Source organism: Pogoniulus pusillus, chromosome 18 (genome assembly GCF_015220805.1).
Source record: "Pogoniulus pusillus isolate bPogPus1 chromosome 18, bPogPus1.pri, whole genome shotgun sequence".
NCBI classification, from domain to species: domain Eukaryota; kingdom Metazoa; phylum Chordata; class Aves; order Piciformes; family Lybiidae; genus Pogoniulus; species Pogoniulus pusillus.
In genome coordinates, this window is record NC_087281.1 from 15,424,012 (window position 1) to 15,440,114 (window position 16,103).

General features: G+C 40.6%; 1 protein-coding gene across 6 annotated transcripts in view; it reads left to right on the forward strand.

Moving 5' to 3' along the window:
• Window positions 1-16,103, forward strand: part of DISC1 (DISC1 scaffold protein) — a 189,889-nt gene that overhangs the window by 40,217 nt on the left and 133,569 nt on the right. The window lies entirely within an intron of this gene.

The window sequence follows — 16,103 nt, forward strand, 5'->3', positions numbered from 1 at the left end:
CTGGGAAGGAACAATAAACCACACCAGTACATCTGAGAGGTGATCGACTGGAAAGCAGCCCTGTGGAGAAGGACTTGGAAGTCCTGGTGAGTAACAAATGCAATGTACCTTTGTGACCAAGAAGGCAAATGGAATCCTGGGATGCATTAAAAAGAGTGTGTCCAGTAGATCAAGGGAGGTTCACCTCCCCCTCCACTCTGCCCTGGTGAGACCTCACCTGGAGTATTTGTTATGAAGGGGCCAGCTGAAATTTGAGATTGGGGTGAAATGCAATGAGGCCGATTCAAAAGTTATTAAATAATTTATCAATATACACAAAATGATTCCCCCAAACTTATTTGAAACTGCCCACACAAGTTCTTGGATGCAGTTAGCAGAAGTGTTTTACAGCATGTCTCTGTACAATGGAATGTTGAAAGGGTTTAGGGATGTCTCTGATAGAGAGTCTGGCAGCTTCACTCACCACTGGTGAGGTCAATTGCAATCCTTTAGCAACTTGAACAAAGAGTTAAGAATGCTCACCGGTCCTGATGTCTGTGGCCCAAAACATAGGCAGGAAAATATTCAACAGAAGTCCTGTGGTGAATTCCACGTGGGCTGCAAAGTGGAATCAGCTGCTGGCTGAGGTGGCTGAGGCAGCTGAGGCAAGGGGTGGGCGAGCGGCAGGTGAGTGAGGAACACCCAAGCACACAAGCTCCTTATTCACCTGTCCACCTCCTTTTATAGGGCAATGGCCAAGGCTAACGGTCTCATTGGCCACACAATCACCCAATCGCCTCTGGCCATCACCCAGATAGGCCCAGAGATGGCAGAACCCACAGGCTGCTCTCTTCCAGACATGGGGGGCGCAGGCGCCTTGCGCGTGACAGGGGCGGGGCCTTATGAAACCCCTCTCAGGCGACCGGATCAAACCAGACTGCGCTGCCTGGTTTCTCTGTCCTGTTTTCCCGCCTCTGGCTGCAGTGCAGACAGGCAGGCAGGTAAATATGTCTGGACAAGACAGGACAGGCTCAAGCCCATTTTATGCCCTTTAGGACTCTTCACCACAGTATTGTGTTCAGTTTTGGGCTCCCCAGTTCAGGAGGGACAGGGATGTACTCAAAAGAGTCCAAGTGAAGGCTACAAAGATGATTAAGGGGCCGGAGCACTGCCCTATGAAGGGAGGCTGAGGAACCTAGGTCTTTCTGATCTGGTAAAGAGAAGACTTAGAGGGGATCTAATAAATGTTTATAAATATATGACAGCTGAGTGTCAAAAGGGAGGGGACAAACTCTTCTTATTTGTGCCCTGTGATAGGACAAGAGCTAATGGGTATAAACTACAGCACAGGAGTTCCATCTCAACACGAGGAGGAACTTCTTTACTGTAAGGGTCACGAAGCACTGGAACAGGCCTTCCTTTTCTGGAGACTTTCACGTCCCATCTGGATGTGTTCCTGTGTGACCTGCACTAGATTACATGGTTCTGCTCTGGCAAGGAGAGTTGGACTTGATGATCTGTAGAGGTGAGGAGAAAGTTCTTCACTGAGAGAGTCATTGGACACTGGAATGGGCTGCCCAGGGAGGTGGTGGAGTCACCGTCCCTGGAGCTGTTCAAGGCAAGGTTGGACGTGGCACTTGGTGCCATGGTCTAGCCTTGAGCTCTGTGGTAAAGGGTTGGACTTGATGATCTGTGAGGTCTCTTCCAACCCTGATGATACTGTGATACTGTGAACTCCTAACAGCCTGTGATCCTGTCTTAAAGCAGATGCCTGCAGGGTTCATATTTCTTTGTCTGTATGAAGAGCTAAAGAGTCATTGTTTGGGTGGTTGCTTTTTCAAGTAGGTGTAGCTGATGCTTATTAGTTCTAAGAAACATTTTCTTTCTCATGCTTTTTAATGTCACCTTAATTTCTTTTCCCCCATCCATTACAAAGATACGCTGTATTTCTACCTAAAATCATAAAAATCGGTTTTTAATAGCCAAAAAATGCATCTGTGATATAATGCAACAGCACAAATTGTTCCTAATAACTCCAATGCCTACCTAAAAGAAATACTGCTAAGTGTGATATGCAGTGCAGAATATTTTGAAGTAAGTTGGGAAAGTGTGGCTGTTTGAGCTAGATTTCTGGCTGAGACATAAAAATATTCAGAACAGAGAAACTTAGACGTGGAAGCTCTGAGGGGAGAGGTGATCATTCTAGGGACAGGCTATATAATGGCAACAATGGGTAAGTTAATATCGTTTCATTGGAGCATCAAGAGCTTTATGTCTGGAAGCACAGCTTGTACCTTCCCCTTGCTGCTTCTGTCGTTTCAGCTGTGCCCGTTGCTATCTTCCCCTGCTGCTGTTTTGGCTTTAGCTGCTTTAGCTGCTTCGTTGCTGTTTCACCCCTTCCCCATCTTTGCTAAGGTTATTATATTTCTGTAGTAGTTTATTTCTCCTTATACTGTTATATTTAAATTATTAGAAATACAATTTCATTTTTCCCCGACTTTCAAAAAAAAAAATCTGTGTTGTGGTGAGTTTATTCTACCAGGGGAGGGATCCACCCTAACCTGGGACAGGAAAGAAAAGAAAACATTTATGTAGCCCTGGTTGGCAACTAAGACTACCTATACATTTGGAAAAAATCAAGAAAGCAGTGTGAAATACTAGTTTGGGTTTTTTTTCCCCCCTCAGTTCTCATCTGCGGGCTGATTGACTCTTGACAGTTGGAGGTCTGTTTTGAAGTGATGTATAGTGTACAAACCTATAATTGTGGCTTCCAGTATGTAGACAGAAGATACTGGGGCCAGCTAAAGGTGACAAAAAGTACCAATCATTACTTCTGTGCAAAGGGGGCTTAGAAGCAACATTCCAAACCAACTTGCAGAAGAAAGATACAGAGAGGCTGGTTCTTCCTTGATGTTAATACTCTACTCAGCTAAGCTTAACTACTGCTGCAGATTTCTTTTGAAGGCTAGGACAAAGCTATGGCAGTACTTATTTCTAGTCAGAGAATGTTCTTGGGAGCTCTGGGTAAGGTCAAAAAGTTGAATAACTATTTCATCATTGCCAATTCTCATGACTACACTGCTTCCTCCTATCAGTGAGAAGGCCAATTTGCCCTTGAATACCTGTTTGGAAAAGCAGCCTCATGTGGATTTAGGATATGTTTAGCAGTATTACGATGTATGCAATATTGTACTGCCTGTGCGTGGTCTTTGTGCAGGTGATGCTTTTGCCATGCTTGTTTTCCAATAATATTTAAATAGCCTCTTCCTTCCTTATTGCCCAGCTGCTTCCAAGGATAAGCAGCTGCTTGCTACTGAAGTATTTGAGAGCGATTGTGTTGAAAAAGGGAGTGTTAATTACCAAGGTAACCCCAGTGGGAAATACGGTTCTGTGAAACTGCTGTCCCTGGGTGGATTCTGTACTCTGAGGTATTGCACTTCTTCATTCAGAAATGCTCCTTTATGGTGAAAAGGCTAACAAACATATTTCTTTACCACCTTAGCTTTGGTTATGAGGAGTTGACAGGCCTTTGACTTCAAATTTAGCCCCAGCAGGTTACTTTTTCAAAATTAAGATTTCCAGTCTTTCAGATACAGGAGTTGTGCCTGAAGAAGAGTGCAATATGAAAAACACTAGTGACTGTAAGGAAAGATTGTTTCCCTGTGTCTCCCACTCTGATGTCCTCTCTTCCCATGCCCTATTTTACAGCATTAGGATATCTCCTAGCAGTAGTTTTTCTGCCTCCAATTCGTTTTTAAGAAGGTGCTTGATAAGTGTCTGTTCTATCTCTTCCTGAGTTACAGATTCTTCCTCATCTGTGTGCTTCCTATGTATTTATTCAGCCAGAAGGCTTTTTTAGCCTGTGCTGCTGCTGTTTCTGCTTGCCACCTGGTGAGCAGGACTTGAATTTGTTCCTCAGCTGCTAATTGTGGTCTCCTAGGAGTGGCAGTGAATATTTTCATCCCTCCGCTATGCGGCATTTCTGCAGTTGTAACTCTCTTCAAGGATGCAGGTTTCCATTTTATGCAAATAGTCATTCAGATGCCTTCCTGTAATCTGAAGTTAAGATTAGGGGCATGATGACAAGGTGCATCTTCATTTTCCCTTTCTTTCAATGAGTTAATTTTCACCAGACTAGAAAGATGTTGACCTTAGAAAGCTTAGCAGGTGATGCATTCCCTGCATTCCTTTATTTACAGCAGCCTACCCGGAGCCTGAGGAACAATAGTGCATGAGTGAAAGGAGCTAGGGGTCAAGCTATTCTGCTCTTTAGTATGGGAAAGAGCCTCCCATATATCTACTTGCATCAAAATTCGATGCTGGTAGTTTCAATCTGTTCTCTCTAGAAAGTGGTAACAAGTATTTGGGTGGTGGTGGTGTCTGTTGTTTTTCTGCTGGCTGTAAAAGGTTTCAGTTGGATTCTTCGAGGCCATTCGTGGCTCCTGACAAAGTTCCCTGTCCCTTTCTGAGGCTTCAGGCTTCTGTGTGTGATGGTAGAAATAAAATTCAGGCAGGAAGATGTAATAGGAAGAGGCCGGGTTAAACTCACTCTTTGCTACCCTGCTCTTCTGGGGGTGATAAATCAGGATTTTAATTTTGCCTTGCTCTTTACCTATACCTTTTGTCCTTTGCATTGTCAGAACTTCTCGCATTGGAAGAACAGGGGGTTGGGTTTCTTGGTTTGGTTTGTTTATTTGTTATTTTTGTTCATTTGTTTTAATCCAATATTTACCTTGAATCTCATACTTTTCACTCTCTTTTCTTTCCCCAAGAGGTGGTGGAATATGTATTAAATGTCTGGCCTCATATAGTTTACTTCTCTTCTAGCTCCTTTGCTGCTGTCTGTTATTTCCTAGCCTGACCACTAAACCTGGAGTACTTTCTTTCAAATGTCTCTGCCTGCTGCTTGGAGTTGTCATTTTTTGGTGCTTTCTGCCATATTTTCTACTGCAGCAGGCTACATTTGCACCTTTTTAATTCTTTGCATTGCAGTTCTTCTCTTTCCTCCCTCCTTCTCTCTTTCTGTTAGGCCTGTGCTGTCACTCTGCCTGGGCCCAGTATCTCCAGGAAATTCTGAGACTAGCTTTGATATGGGGATTGGAGCATCTGTACTAAGCTAGGAGGACCTGACTCCTGAAGCTCATGCATCTTTGTTGTTCATTTTTTTTCCTTTCCTTTCCAAGTCACTGCTTGAAGCTAAAACTGCAGGTGGTCTGATTGCTTCCATAATCTTGATGTGACTGCAGGTGGGCTGGCAGCCTGCACCTCTGGGATTCAGCCAGAATTGCCCCTTGCTCTAACCACACTGGATGAACTTCACACTCTGCTTTGATGAAAGCCTTACAGCTAGTCACCATCAAGATTTTAATCCCATTCCAATCCTTTTTGCCAAAATTCGAGAAGAACTGTACTTGTTTCAGAGCTAGAGCTCATTGTTCATTGATTTAGGTAAATAAGCCAAAGTCTTGTTTATATGCAGAGAAAATAAAAGCATGGTAGGAAAAGAGAAGTGCTAGAAAGTATCTTAATATCTAAATATGTTAGTTCTTTCCCCAGAAAATAATAAAAAAGAGTAGTTTAAGTACAAATAATGGTTGGTTTGACTCCCAAAAGAAGATGATTTGTGAGACTGGATGGAATGACCAGGAATATCTGAGTTGGACATGCCATATTTTTGCTACTCATAAAAGATTTTTTTTTCTGCTGATTTGGGACTGCTGATTTTAATTCTCTCATCTGATAGAACTGGAGGAAGAAGGTGAGGCTAAGTTATAATGATGACAGTGCAAATTTTGTATCATCAGGGAGAATTTCTGCATAATTTGTTTGAAAATAACAATAAAAAAGGCTTTTGATCACCAGTGAAACTCAGTAACAGGGCTGTAATGTAGGAGACAAGGCAGTTTTACAGAGAAAAATATTCTGTAGGAGTTTTCCAAAAGCATAACATTCAGACTATTACTTGTTGGGAAACTTTATGCAAATTCTTTCTTGCATTTTTTTATTATCTACTCTTACATATTTGAGGCATTGCCTATCATACCTGATTGCACCTTTGGCTTAAATCTCTTCTAAAAAGTATTTCTGTGAAAGGCTTTCAAAACTTAGCACTATAGAATTTTGCTTAAGGGTTTCTTTATTAATGTTAATCATAGTGTAATTGCATTAAGTGTAAGGTATGGCAGTGTGGTAGTGCTGGGAGCCTGCTGAAGAGATTTGCAGGGTTTCCTGGCACCAAATGCATGTGCAGTATTCCAGTGGCTGGCAGGTTGCCCTTGTAAGCCTTTCTCCCCATCCTCTGAAATGTTGAAATACCCAGTTGTCACTGCTCCAGGCAGGATCTTGTGCTGGATAGACCTGAGTCTGATCTAGTCTGGCAGTTCTTGTCAATTCGAGCCTCTTTATTTCTTCTGCTGGTGTAAGATACCCATATTTTGTTGTATGTACTTATGTCGTGTTGGATTGTGCTTGGAAAGGTATAAATGTAAATATAATCTGTAAACTTTAGCTCTTTATAAACCCAACCAACCAAAACAAGTGAAAAAACCACCCCCTTCACCCCTTCCATTTTTTCCCCTGCAGCTTAGGTTTGTATAATGTACAGGGTTAACTCTCCTAGGGGAGTCATGGTGAACCTGACCCCAGGTGGTCTTGACCCCTCCCCAGGGGTGGGTCTGAACACTACCAGGTGATGGTGGTTAGCCCACTCTCCCTTCCTAAGATCCATAAAAGCAGGGGGACTTCCTGTTTGTTCTCTCTCTTTCCTCCATCCTTGCTCAACAGCAACCACCATCCTGTTCCTGCTTCTCTTTGTTTTACCACGTGGCCATCACCCATGAGGTGGACAAAACCCACTGCCATCAAATCTGGTTGTATATTTACATGTTTTCTATCTTGTTTTGCCTTCTCTATATCTTTGTAACTTCCCCTACCTCATATGGCTTTTATTTATTGTTAAACTTTTCTTCTTTTAACTTCCAGATTTCAGTGAGGTTCTTTATTTGGCTCTGCATACCTTTCCTCTCCATGTAATTCCTTTTCTTTTGGGGAAGAGGGAAGGGCATCCTGTAGATTGTTATTGGTTCTATCAACTTTATTTGAAGCTCTGGGAAATTTAAATTAGAACTGAGATATGTAACCAGCCTGTAGTTTTTTTGTGCACCTGAGATCCCACAGACTTCAGTGCATATCAAATTCTTTGGATTGTGAATTTTTAAGCTTTTTCCTCTTCAGGTAGGAGACAGTTGGCCAGATTTTATGTACACAAGAATGCATCTCTTTGATAAAGTTTTAAAGAAAACAAATATAAATAACTTTCTCCAGAATGAGTGTTAATGCACTTAAGGTTAAAGCATCCTTATCCCAAGGGGCATTCACCAAACATTTGTCATTACTAAACATCTAGAAAATAAGACTCATTGAGACTAGTTTTATTTTCTTCTGGATGTGCTTTTGTTACCAACCAGGTTGGAAGAGACCTCCAAGATCATCCAGTCCAACCTAGCACCCAGCCCAACCTAGCACCCAGCCCTAGCCAATCAGCTTAACCATGGCACTAAGTGCATGCCACTTGCAACCTAAAATTGCAGCACTGCCGTCATTCAGAGTGATTGTCACTGAAGAAAACAGTATGGCTTTCTAAGGTCTTGATAGTGTTGTTATTGAGAGTCTTTGAATAACTAGTTGAATTTGACACACTTAGGAAATGTGCCAGAGGATAAACCAAACATCGCTCCCATTCCTGCGTGTGGCAGAGAAGAGGTCTCTGATGAATGGCGCCATGTCCCTTGGCCAGCCTCCAGCCTCCTCTTCTCTGTTAAAGTGAAAACCTGTGAAAGGAGCTATATGTTACCATGATATGGCAGATTTTCTTTTTGATGGAGCAATAATGCTTTGAAAGAGTGGTGTGTGGCATCAGATATCTGTGCTGTGTCTCTTGCAGTACTTATTGATAGGATGGCCTCATTCTGGTTTTAGTGTTGATTGTAATTTCCATTAGCCTCATTCTGGAGATAGGGAGTTACATTTATTCTGTATCTTAGGGACAGAGTTGCAGCTGTCTCTGACTTTCTGTTTCTTTAACAAAAAGTTACTTCTTCTGAAATTAATCTAAATCTTGCTTAGGATGTACTGTTTTTAGTTGTATCCAGCTACCACCTGGGAAATTGGGTAAGATCTAAGCAGCACTACAACTTATCTAGCATTCCAGTGCCTTACTATGAGAGTACTGATTACACATTATGGTGGAGAAGGTCCTTGGTGTAGTGGTGGTTTTCTTGGTTTTGTGTTTATGTGGTTGGTTGGGCTTTGTTGGTTTGTTTGGCTTTCTTGGTTTTAGAGTCCAGTGTGTAAAATCTTTATACTACTCTTCCCAGCAACTGCAACATTTCTTCCAAACTTGTTTTGATGATATAGGATCTGAATTTTATGCACTAGAGTTCAGTTTTTAATCTTTCATTAATAACAGAATAGAGTTGTCTGTGAATCTCTTTTGGTGCAGTGAGATGGGGCATGGGTTGGACTCGATGACCTCAAAGATCTTTTCCAGCCTGGTTAATTCTGTGATTCTATGATCATCTCATTTTCCTTTCTCTTCCATCATTGCGCAATGCAACCCAGACTTGCTTGCGTGAAAATCATCACACATCAGAGTAAATCAGGTTGTTGCTTGCTTATCCTGAGAATTTCAGTGTTATGGTGGCCTAATGCTAACTCCTGTATTTGTACATCTTAATTTTACATTTTACAGCACACTGTGATGTTCTAAATGATAGAGCAATACTTTATGGAGAATAGGTGGAAGATTTGATGAGAGAGAATAAATTATTAGACAGGAATAGAAAGATAAAAGAAAGAAAAGTACAACAGATTTTCTTTTTATGATTTTTCTGTTAAACTGTGTGATCATATTTGCTTCTTGCTGTTTTAACTGTAGGCAAGCTACTTCATTCTGCTTCAGATAAGCTGCCTCTAAAATGGGGATATTATCAACTTGCCATACCAGAGCCTTCAGAGTTTTAATTAAATACTGTACAGCCCTTTGAGGTTCTGTCATGTTTGGAACTTCAGAGTTGTAAGGTGTTGGCTACCAGTAAATGCTGACATTTTAATTTTCACTTTTTTATGGAAAAGTTGTCCTTGTGTAATTTTGTGCATTATAATTGATGTAGTTGTGAAAGCTGTAGAGAGCCTGTAGGTTAACTTGTTCTCATTAGACTGTGTAGGCTGCAAGATAATGACTGTAATGTCAGTTTGTCATAGAGAATCATAGAATGGCTTGGGATAAAGATATCTAGGGAAAAAAAAAAACTGAGTGATTTGAACAGTAGATGTTAACAAAGTTATTTTCTGTAGTAGCAATTATTGTATGGAGTGACCTTTACCAGTTTATGACATTGACATAGTGGAAGGGAAATTTTTCCACTTGACCTTTATACAATGTGCCAGCTTGTCCTGTAGCAGCAAATGAGTTGCAACTGACAGGTTTGATGGAACGCTAACTTGACAGGAGCTTATTGTTTGGAAGAAGGTATGTGTTGAAATGCAGAGTCTCTAGTAAATAATATGATGAAAGGTATGAAATTAACTTTTCTAAGCAGAGTGTTTCTTAGTGATAAATGACTGCTACCTAAACTGCAATATGAACACTAATTAACTGAGTTTCTAGCAAAATACTCCTCAGTTGGTGATATTTCAAAGTCGAATCTATTGGTTTAACTCTTTTTTTCCTCTTTGTTTTTCTATAATCAAATAATCCTGGCTTTCTGTACTTTAACCTTACTTTTTGTCATAACACCTCTGTGCATAAAAGGAAGAGGAATAAAAGTCAGATAAAGTTTTCAGCATTTGACAAGGAAAACACTTTCCAAGAGGGTGGGAGGATATATGTGTGTGTATGTTTTGGGCCTCTCATTGTAAGAAGGGCATTGTGTTTTGGGAGCATGTCCAGGGATGGGCAATGAAGCTAGTGGAGGGCCTGGAGAACAAGTCTTCTGAGGAGTGGCAGAGGGAACTGGGATTGATTAGTCTGGAGAAGAAGAGGGTGAGAGACCTTATTGCTCTCTACAACTGCCTAAAATGAGGTTGTAGTAAGGTGGTTGTTGGTATCTTTTCCCAAGTAACTAGTGATAGGACAAGAGGAAATGGCTTCTAGTTGCATGAAGAGACCAAAACTTGGATTGGATGTTGGGAAAATGCTCTTTACTGAAAGAGTGGCCAGGCATTGGAGCAGGCTGCCCAGGGAAATGGTGGATTAACCATCCCTGGAGCTGTTTAAAAAACACACAGCCATCGCATTTCAGGGCACAGTGTAGTGTATGTGGTGATATTGGGTTGAAGGTTGGACTTGATGATCTTAGGTTTTTTTTCCAACCTTGATGATTCTATGAATACACTTCTCTGAAAGATGTTTTCTCTTCTTTGTATGTGTGTGTGTATATATATATATTGTAATCTTTGGTTGCTAATTATGAATTTAATAGATAATGGGAAGATATAATTCTAGGAAGAGAAAAATTCTGACTACAGAGAAGAATGGGAAGCTAGGAGCATGTGCTAAAGTGAGGGTAGATATAGATAAAGAAGAAAACCATAAAGGAGGGTCAGGTTGTCCTTGCCCCACTGCTCCAGCTGGAAGGTACAGAGGTCAGCTGCTTCTCTCTGCTGAAGTAAAACAGGGAGAGGATTGTGATTCTGAGAGGAAATTTAGAAGCAAAGAACAAAAGTGAATTATTTCAAAAGTCTTGTTAAAACACAGTATCTCATTCTGCCCTGGATGAAGGTTCTGATACTTCATGTAAATAAAATAATTCCGCCTAAAAAACTGGGTAAGATGGATAATAGAACATAGGATCTATCAGAGACTAGGCAAGTAATGAATTATCATGACTTTCTTAAACTATTGAGCAGCAGGGCTGATAAAAGAACATCAAACACCATCTGTCAGATCTACATATTTTACCACAGTTCTTCTCAAACTGTCCAGTTGAGGTGAAGTAAAAAGAAGCTGAATGGGTGGGGGGAAAGAAAAACAACTCAGCTATATACTGTGACATTTGCAGGAGCTATTTGGATGGGTGGAAAAAAAAGTGTACAGAGATTGCTGTTTAGAGACATTAATGTAGTCCTTTGTTATTTTGAAGTCTGCTCAAACAATTTGAATAGAAGGGAGTGCTGCTGGACAGAGTCAAGGTGTGGGGCTGAATAGAAATGTTTATTTTGCCATATGGTTAAGCGGGAGGGTGTACTGGCATGGAGTGAAATTCATAGCAAGATTCACTCCAGTAGCAATGCAATTTAATTGTAATTCATTAAGAAAGTGGGGATTAGTTGTAGTGAAGCTGCATGCTAATTAAAAATGTATTTCTTGCAGTGTTTTAAGTTGTAGTTAATGCATGCTATAGAAAATAGTAGGCTTTAATGCATTTATTTTATGCACATGCAGGAGACAAAGAAAGTTCAGATGTAGATCTGGAGGAAAAAATGCATCTGGTTAGCTGCAACTCTGGGGCCTCCATCAGGGTAATATGAAAATAGAAAGCCCAGAGTCCTTTCTGGAGTACCTGCTTTCTGAACCCATTCTGGAGACTGTATCAATAGCCAAACCTCTCTCCCCAAACTTGGTTTCTAGCAGATGCTCCTGCCCTTGCCTCTACAGGTCAAGTCCCATCAGATTCTCATTCTGCTTCTTTATCCTATTCCCTTCTGACTGATTCTCATCTGGCTCTCAGTTAGCACAGATAGGAGTCTGGCATCTTTAATTTTCAGCCTGATGAGGCTCTGATGTGCAGGTGGAGAGGCTGCTTGGCATAGTGAAACTTCATAGTCTTAAGCTGAAAGAAGGCCTTAAGTCTATGGTTTAAAATTTTAAAGTATTATAGTTTGAAGCATGGAGAATCAATGAAGGTGTATTGGCACTGCTGTGCTCCACTCAGGTTGGACATGCAAGAGGTTCATCTGCTGATACACGGCCTGGAGGAGAGCAGGCTTCTTTGCAGTAGCTGTTGTTGGATGAGGTCTGCCTTCCCTATGTAAACACAGTCCAGGCAAGCCTCTGACTGTGCTTGGTAGTTGATGCTGTCTCATTCGTAACTGCTTCACTGAATGTGGACTCAAGTGCAGTTAAATGCCTGTGGAACTTGCCTAAAGGGCTTCTTGGTCTTCTCCACACTGACCTTGTGCTAGTTTGAGCCTCACTGGGATATTTTAGTGAGAGGAATTAGATTACAGGCTGTGAAAAGGAAACAGTGGTGATGTCTACTTCACTCATAGGATTGCTGAGAGGCATAAAAGCAAGAACACAAACAGATAACAGAGTCGCTCTTGGGCTCTAACTGCATGCACTTCTTCTCTCCCTAACTTGCTGTCTGTGTGACTAATCCTTCTGCTTCCTAACCTCCCTGGCAGATTCTCCAGGCTCACCTTGAACCTAAGGCAAAGTTTGGGATAAGGTAGAGGGGTGGAAGGGTGGTTGGGAGCCCCTCCTGGGGACTTAGGTTTCTGGGAGGGCTGTTGTGTTTCTGTATTACTTTTTAACTTGTCTCTTTCTGTCTACAGCTGTGTATATTGTAAATGCCTACTTGTATATTGTGTTAAGCTGTAAATATAAAGCTTCATTCTTTAATTCCCATCTCAGCTGAGTTTAGTCTGGGTGATTTCTTAAGTGTAGGGGAGTGGATAACACTCAAACCATCACAGACCTCTGCTGACGTATTCCTGTGCAGCCCTCCCTGCTCCCTTCTGTGTTCAAGGGGTAATTCTTAAGCCTGAAATACTTCTCAGTGCTCTGTGCTGGGCAATGGGGATAAAAAAGATTATGATGGAAAAAAAGTGAATAAAGTAAAGTGAGTATGAAAGGGAGGAAGATGTGGGGACAATATTTTTTTTTAATTCAACCACCACCAAAAAAAAGAAAAAAAGGGAAGAAAACCAACAGCAGCAAATCCCCCAAACTACTCCAGGATCTTTTTTTTGTTGTTTTTGTTCAAATAGGAAGCAGAGGCTGGGTTTTATCTGCTTTTGAAATTTAAAAAATGAAGAGATGACTCCAGGAGGTAGTAGTCTTTTATAGGGAACAGAGTCCAGTAAAGGAACAAAAGGGCAATAACTTATAAGAAAAGGTCACATTATGAAAGCAATAATACAAAATTTCTTATGCAAGAAGCAGTTCAGATTTTGTAATTACAGCAATCCTTTTATCTGAAGGTCTCACACAGGTGTTAATTAAGCCTAATGAAGCCCCTCTGGAGCAATTGTTACTATCTACATTTTTACAGACAGAGTACCTAGAAGCTGAAGGAAATGAGGTCATTCATCTGAGAGCCTGTGCTTATGAGAGAATACAGAGTGTGACTTGAAGCCACCTGGCATACCCAGGAGCAGAACCCTTTCCATTAAATGATGCTGTAGATTCCTTGTATACCCCTACTTTTTGTTTTTTTCTTTGGGTTTTGAGGTGTTTTTCTTTGTGTGTGAAAATGTAGGTACATGCACAAAACAAATAGGCTAAAAAAAGTTACTTTTTTTTTTACATGGGCTGTCTTGATTACACTTGAAACTACTCCTGGGTGTTTCTTTTCCTTTTATTTTTTTTCCCTAACTCTCTGCTTAATATTTGCAAGTTTTTTTGTTAGTTTCAGTGTTTTTTGAGAGTCTTATGGGAGCCAGCAATAAGGAAAAATATATCTGTGTTCATGAGGTTTTGTATGTTAATTCCTTTCACATGTTCATTACAGTCTTTCTAGTGCAGAGTAGGTGAATAGTTTTGTGAGCTCCCTACAGGAAAATCAAACAACTCTTACTTGCTGTTTTGCTTCCTATAGTATGTTTGATACTAATTCCACAAGAAATTTTATAAAAGTACTGGTGGATGGATGATTCTGCTTACCTTAGAGAAGTTGGATTAGGTGACCTTTAAAGGTCCCCTTCCAACCCAAACCATTCTGTGATTCTATGAAATTTAAAAACTGGTAACCTGATTTTTAACTTGTGACAGGGAAAATACTCTGAGAGCAAATTACAAATGTTATAAACAGTTGTCTCTCTTTTTATTTGCTTTCTTAGAATATGACTTTTTCTGGATGAAGTAGAGCAGCAACATTTCTGGGTGCTGGAATGGTGACGGTTGGTGAAAATAGAAAAATTGTCTAGAATGAACAAAGCTGACTTCTTCAGTAGTTTTTTGAACAGGTTTTTTTGCTTTGTGTCTACTCATCCAGATTGCTTGGGAAGGGTATCAGCTTAACTCAAGGGTGAGGTTTTAATTCTTGCAGAGCATCAGGGATAAGGAAGGAACAATGAAAGAAGAAATTAGATAGATATATTTGAGGTTATATAGACTACTAAACATGAGAGCGAAGACCTGGAATACAAGGAAACATTGAGCACTACTGGGACCTCATCAAAGGGAATGCAGGGAGCAAGAGAGCAATAAAACAGGTTTTCTTTAACCCAAAGCAACATTTTAGCATTCAGGTACTCATCCTTAATGAATGCAAATGCCGTTTTCAGCCACAAAGACTTCTTTTACCTTCTCTCTTTCCTTTTGTTTATAGAGCAAAGTTTCAAGTTTCCTTGTAGAGTTCTCCACCATAATTCTCAGAGAATTGGTTTGCAGCTGTGTACATGTATTTATATTCTCTTTATAGTTCTCTGGGTGGAATATCCTTTCTGTAAGAAAGAACATTTGATACCTTTTCATCAGGATGTCTTGCCACAGAGGGAAGATTAACCAAAATGCTGTAAGACAGTATTTTGTGGTGCTGATGTGCAGCTCATGTGTGATGCTGAACTGCAAACAAATTTCTTCATATATTACAGTCTTTGGAGAACAATGCACAGTTCAGTATATGCCACGTTGGAAAAAAAATCTGTGCTGTTTTATGTCTAATTTCAACTTAAGCAAACTCTAGATCTACTAGTTGGTGTTTCTTATCCTAGACTTTTTGCTTCTTTACTGTGTGTTTTTAGAGCATGCCTTTTGAAATTATAAAGACAAACCTTTCTAGACTGCTTCTTAAATTATCTATACTAGTTTTAGTACATCTTGTAAGTGCTGTGCTTTCGGATACTATTTTCACTATATCCAGGTTAGGCAATAACAATAGAGCCTTTGACAGCTGGAACAAAGCACTTTCGATTCACAATATGTGCTTAAATACAGACAGGAACAATAGCAAGTCAACATAATGTAACTGTATCTCTAATCATAAAATTCTTGATACAAAAGCCCAGTTCTACTCTATTATATTATTTAGTTATTTATTTAAATTTCTCTCTAGTTATAAAATCCTTGCTAGAAAAGCCCAGTTCTAGTCTATTATCTTATTTAGTTATTTATATTCCTTGTTAGAGTATATAGAATTTGTTTTTTCAAAATCAATCATAGAATCAACCAGGTTGGAAGAGACCTCCAAGATCATCCAGTCCAACCTAGCAGCCAGTCCAAGCCAGTCAACTAGACCATGGCACTAAGTGCCTCATCCAGTCTTTTCTTCAACACCTCCAGGGACAGTGACTCCACCACCTCCCTGGGGACCCCATTCCAATGCCAATCACTCTCTCTGGCAACAACTTCCTCCTAACATCCAGCCTAGACCTCCCCCGGCACAATTTGAGTCTGTGTCTTCTTGTTCTGTTGCTGGTTGCCTGAGAGAAGAGACCAACCCCCACCTGGCTACAGCCTCCCTTCAGGTAGTTGTAGACAGCAATGAAGTCAGCTCTGAGCCTCCTCTTCTCCAGGCTAAACAACCCCAGCTTCCTTCAGCCTCTCCTCATAGGGTTTGTGTTCCAGGCTTTTTGCCAGCTTTGTCAACCTTTACATGGTTGGTATGTCACAGTATAATGCAATTGGTTATAGAGTGTTCCATTGATTCACTGCTAATTGACTGTCCTGTCTTCTAATCAACCCATGGCATTTATTCAGAGGTAGTGAAGAAAAGCAGATGTTTGCTTAGAGCTTTCCGGAGCAAGAAAAGGGACAGAGTGAACTAGGATTGAATCGTCTTCAGTCAACATTAATATATCGATGATGGTTGTTCGTAGATGTGATGTGCACCGACTGGAAACCTTTACCAAAGCTCATCCTCTGCTCTCTCTGATTAAAAAAAAAAACGAGTTATATTGCA